The 6000-nt window shown below is 41.7% G+C and overlaps 1 pseudogene; it reads left to right on the top strand.

Annotated features, from left to right (window-relative positions):
• The first annotated feature begins 752 nt into the window (after positions 1-752).
• LOC101593824 lies at positions 753-1599 on the top strand (annotated as a pseudogene).
• The last annotated feature ends 4401 nt before the right edge of the window (positions 1600-6000 follow it).

The following is a 6000-nucleotide window of genomic DNA, read 5'->3' as shown; positions in this document are numbered from 1 at the left end:
CTATCCTTGCAATGGATATGTACCAGATTGAACAATACTAGTTTTTTAGGGTCATGCCTCATTATGAGTGGCAGAGAGGCACAAATGGCTAAATGTTTAAAAATTCAGAATCTGTAGATGCACTAACAATAACATTGAAATCAGGGCATAGCCACTTGACCTAAAGACAGTGAACAAAAAACTCGAAATAAAAAAAATCATGCTGCATACATGATAAAAATCTTTATTCTTTAAAAAATGAAATTAATATTTAAAAATACAAAAAATACCATTCATAGCAGCCAGTTTCACATTGCTGGCAGAAATCACCCGATCAAGTGCAGATTTTGGGAAAAGGCATTTATTTTGTCTTACAGGCTCAAGGAGAAGCTCCGTGATGGCAGGGAAAATGATGGCATGAGCAGAGGGTGGACTTCACCCCCTGGCCAACATCAGGTGGACAATAGCAACAAGAGTGTGCCAAACACTTGCAAGGGAGAGCTGTCTATAACACCCATAAGCTTGCCCCCTACAATACACTACCTCCAAGAGGCATTAATTGCTAAATCTCCATTAGCTGGGAACCTAGTATTCTGAGGGAGTTTATGAGGGACACCTGAATCAAGCTACCACATACTGCCACTGGCCTCCATAAACTGATAACAATGCATGATGTAAAATGCAATGCATTCATCTAACTTTAATAGCCCCAAAGTTGACTGTGTAGCCGAGAGCCCGCAGCCGAGATGCTGCCGAATGGGAGCGAGTGAGCGATGCACTGGCTGCTTCCTCTGTCCTGCAGCGTCTCTGTGGCCGCTGTGCGCTGCAAGCGCGGCCTCTGCGGGTCGGGATGTTCTATGCGGTGAGGAGGGGCCGCAGGACTGGCGTCTTCCTCACCTGGAATGAGTGTAAAGCCCAGGTAGACAGGTTTCCTGCTGCCAGGTTTAAGAAGTTTGCCACCGAAGATGAGGCCTGGGCCTCTGTGAGGAACTCTGCCAGCCCAGATGGTGCAGAAGGCCAGGAAAACTCCGGTATGCTTGAGAAGATCAGCAAGAGACCCCGGGAGCCTCTGGATGAAGGTGAAGAAAGTGTGGAGCCCTGGGCAAAGCACATGAGACAGACCACAGAGGCAGCTCCTTCAGTGAGCAAGGACACATTTTCTTATATAGGTGAATCAGTGGTTGACACACGGATGGCTGCTGTTCCAGTAATGGGCGAAGGCGAGCTCGAGCTGGAATTGGTGTTTAGTGGGGGCCAGGCCACCCTTTAAAACTAGGCATTAGACTTCCTGGACGACAGACAAACCAGAGAGCAGAGATCCATGCAGCCTGAAAAGCCATTGAACAAGCAAAGGCTCAGAACATCAGCAAGCTGGTGCTATACACAGACAGCATGCTCACCATCAATGAGATAACTAACTGGGTTCAAGGCTGGAAGAAGAATGGGTGGAGAACAAGTGCTGGGAAAGATGTGATCAACAAGGAGGTCTTCGTGGAGCTGGATGAGCTCACCCAGGGCAGGGACATTCAGTGGATGCACATTCCAGGTCACTCAGGATTTGTGGGCAATGAAGAAGCTGACAGATTGGCTAGAGAAGGAGCAAAGCGGTTTGAAGATTGAATGAGATCACTGAACCCTAAACCAGCAATTATGAGGAGGAGCTGGGCATGGTGGCACACACCTATAATCCCAGCACTTAGGAGGCAGAGGTAGGAGGATTGCCATGAGTTCGAGGCCACTCTGAGACTACAGAGTGAATTCCAGGTCAGCCTGAGGTAGAGTGAAACCCTACCTCAAGAAAAAAAAAAAAAAAAAAAAGAGGAAGCCAGGTATAGTGGTGTAGGATTCTAATCCCAACACTCTAGAGGTAGCCTGGAACTCATTCCAGGTCAGCTTGGGCTAGAGTGAGACCTTTCCTTAAACAAAAATCCCAGGAGGTCTAGAGATAATCCAGAAGGATCCATTTTCCTCTCAATACACAAGATTGAGTCTCCTCCAGCTGCCCTATGACTATGCGCACAGTAGAGAAGATGTTGCCCTGCCAGGATAGGATGTTGAGGTCTTGAGTAGGGCAGAGCCTGCACATAGCTAACCTTGCCACCTGACTGTGTGGGAGCAGCTCTGACCTTTGAAGACCAAGATATAGGGCTAGGGAGATGGCTGTGCACTTAAAGGCACTCGCAAGCCTCTGGCCGGAGTTTAATTCCCCAGCACCCATGCAAAACCAAACGCAAAGCCAAACACAAAGCAGCACACATCTGTGATCCCAGTACCCCTTCAGCAATGGGAGGTGGAACCAGAACATGGAAGCTCCTGGACCACTTAGTCTGGTGCCCATGTAGTGGAAAAACAAGGGAGGTCCTGACTTAAGCATTGTGGAAGGAGAGAACAAGCATTCTAAGTTGTGCTCAGACTGACACATGCATACCCTTGCACATCATATACACACTTTAAGCAGTCCCACTGAGGTGGGCCCTCAGTGGAATTGGGACAGGGAGAAGGGGAATGATGGTGCCAACACATGATGTGTCCATACAAAGGTTCTACTTAAAAAAAAAAAAACAACAGAAGACTAACTTTCATAAATATATCTCTAAGAAACTTCTTTGGCTCTCTTTCTTTAAATATTGTGCAACTTTGAAACACATGTTTGACATTCTTTATTTGTTCTGATATATTTTTATAATAAAAATACAGGAATGGCATTAAAAAAAAGCCCCAAAGTTTTTATTAATTCCGATGATGTTAATACATCCTCCAAACCCATGGTCTTTTAACTGAACAATAATACCAAAAAGTAACCTCAAAAAAAGAACACATAAAGGCACAGAATAAACATTCACACTACAAATGTGGCATTGGGTATAGCAAAGAAATATCCAGCCAATACAAGGTTTAAAACAACCAAGCCAAACACCAAACTCTGTAGTTTCAAGTCCAACAACTATACCTAGTGACAAATCTCCTAGTCTGATAATTCTAACAGGAACAAGTCTCTGGAGTTCCAGTTTCACCCCTCCAGCTATGCTACTCAGAGTTCGGGAAAACTTCATCTGGGACCAGCAGCTGTCCTCAGCAATTATCTCATGGTCCTGGCATCTCCAATGGGTCTTCATTGCAATCCACACTTCATGCTCATGACTCCGTGGGTCTCCATGCAGACATCCAGAAAACCTGCTTCACCCTGCCCATGGCTGTTTCCAAAACACAAGATCACATTGCAAACTCAATGACCCTCTCTTTCTTGCATTTCTTTTACTCCACAATACCAGATAGATTGTCAATTTGTTAATCCAGGGGCAGGGAGATAAAGCAGGCTTTAACAGTACCTTCAGGCCCCTTCCAAAGAGCCTACATTCTTTTTTTTTTTTTTTTTAAATTTTTATTAACATTTTCCATGATTATAAAATATATCCCATGGTAATTCCCTCCCTCCCCACCCCCACACTTTCCCGTTTGAAATTCCATTCTCAATCATATTACCTCCCCATTACAATCATTGTAATTACATATATACAATATCAACCTATTAAGTATCCTCCTCCCTTCCCTTCTCCACCCTTTATGTCTCCTTTTCAACATACTGGCCTCTGCTACTAAGTATTTTCATTCTCACACAGAAGCCCAGTCATCTGTAGCTAGGATCCCCATATGAGGGAGAACATGTGGCGCTTGGCTTTCTGGGCCTGGGTTACCTGACTTAGTATAATACTTTCCAGGTCCATCCATTTTTCTGCAAATTTCATAACTTCATTTTTCTTTACCGCTGAGTAGAACTCCATTGTATAAATGTACCACATCTTCATTATCCACTCATCTGTTGAGGGACATCTAGGCTGGTTCCATTTCCCAGCTATTATAAATTGAGCAGCAATAAACATGGTTGAGCATGTACTTCTAAGGAAATGAGATGAGTCCTTTGGATATATGCCTAGGAGTGCTATAGCTGGGTCATATGGTAGATCAATCTCTAGCTGTTTTAGGAACCTCCACACTGTTTTCCACAATGGCTGGACCAGATTGCACCAGCAGTGCAGAAGGGTTCCTTTTTTTCCACATCCCCGCCAACATTTATGATCATTTGTTTTCATGATGGTGGCCAATCTGACAGGAGTGAGATGGAATCTCAATGTAGTTTTAATCTGCATTTCCCTGATGACTAGTGACGTAGAACATTTTTTTAGGTGCTTATATGCCATTCGTATTTCTTCCTTTGAGAACTCTCTATTTAGCTCCTTAGCCCATTTTTTGATTGGCCTGTTTGATTCCTTATTAGTTAACTTTTTGAGTTCTTTGTATATCCTAGATATCAATCCTCTATCAGATATATAGCTGGCGAAGATTTTTTCCCATTCTGTAGGTTGCCTCTTTGCTTTTTTCACTGTGTCCTTTGCGGTGCAAAATCTTTGTAATTTCATTAGGTCCCAGTGGTTAATCTGTGGTTTTATTGCCTGAGCAATTGGGGTTGTATTCAGAAAGTCTTTGCCAAGACCAATATGTTGGAGGGTTTCCCCTACTTTTTCCTCTAGCAGTTTCAAAGTTTCCGGTCTGATGTTAAGGTCTTTAATACATTTGGACTTAATTCTTGTGCATGGCGAGAGAGAAGAATCTATTTTCATCCTTCTGCAGATATTTATCCAGTTTTCAAAACACCATTTGCTGAAGAGGCTGTCTCTTCTCCAATGAGTATTTTTGGCATTTTTATCGAATATCAGGTGGCTATAGCTACTTGGGCTTACATCTGGGTCCTCTATTCTGTTCCACTGATCTACATGTCTGTTTTTGTGCCAGTACCATGCTGTTTTTGTTACTATGGCTCTGTAGTATAGGTTAAAATCAGGTATGGTGATACCACCAGCCTCTTTTTTGTTGCTCAGTATTATTTTAGATATTCGAGGTTTTTTGTGATTCCAAATGAATTTTTGGATTGTTTTTTCTATTTCCATGAAGAAAGCCTTTGGAATTTTGATAGGGATTGCATTAAATGTGTAGATTGCTTTAGGTAAGATTGCCATTTTCACGATATTGATTCTCCCAAGCCAGGAACAAGGGATGTTTCTCCACTTTCTAGTGTCTTCTGCAATTTCTCGCTTGAGTGTCTTAAAGTTCTCATTGTATAGATTCTTTACTTCCTTGGTTACATTTTTTTACTTATTTTATAAACCATTCATTGTTTAAAAGTGTGTTGTTCTGTCCAGGAGCTGGTGGAATTCCTGATGTGTCTCTTGTAGTTAATTCTAGCTTTAAAACATTGTGTTCTGATATGATTCAGTAACTTACATCAATTTGCCTGAATTTATGGAAGCATGCTTTATGTCCTAGTATGTGATAAATTTTGAATATTGTTCCATGGACTGTTGAGAAATATGGGTATTCTGTAGAAATGGGGTGGACTGTTTTGTAGATGTTCATTAGGGCTAGTTGATTTATGGTGCTATTGAAATCTGTTGATTTCCACTTGCATGATCTGTCTATTAATGATAGTGGAGTATCAAAGACCCCAGCTTTGGTGGTGCTGGTATTTACTTATATTCTGTGGTCAAGTTGGTTTTGTTTTGTAAACTGTGGTTTTCTAGGGTTTGGTGCATATAGATTTTTGATTGTGATATCTTCTTGTTGGACCATTCCCTTTATGAGTAATAGGTAGCCTTCTTTGTCCTTTTTGATTATTTTTAGTCTGAAGTCTATTTTATCAGATATTAATATAGCAAAACCCTCTTGCTTCTTATTTTCATTTCTTTAGAATATCATTTTCCATTATTTCACCCTGAGGAGGTGTCTGTCTTTAGTGATGATGTGGGTTTCTTGAAGACAGGAAATAGAAGGGCCCATTTTTTGTTTTTGATCCACACTGTTAACTTGTGTGTTTTGATGGGTGAGTTAATACTATTAATGTTTAAGTTTGTAACTATGAGGTTCAATTTAGACATTGCCATGGTAGTGTGCTTAAATGGGTTTGGTGCTTTCTTGGATTTGTACTTTTTTGAGCTTTCTCTAGTTTTGGTTGTTGGGATTTTTTGT

Source organism: Jaculus jaculus, chromosome 17, assembly GCF_020740685.1.
Source record: "Jaculus jaculus isolate mJacJac1 chromosome 17, mJacJac1.mat.Y.cur, whole genome shotgun sequence".
In the NCBI taxonomy this organism is placed as follows: domain Eukaryota; kingdom Metazoa; phylum Chordata; class Mammalia; order Rodentia; family Dipodidae; genus Jaculus; species Jaculus jaculus.
This window is presented reverse-complemented; position numbering and strand designations above follow the sequence as displayed.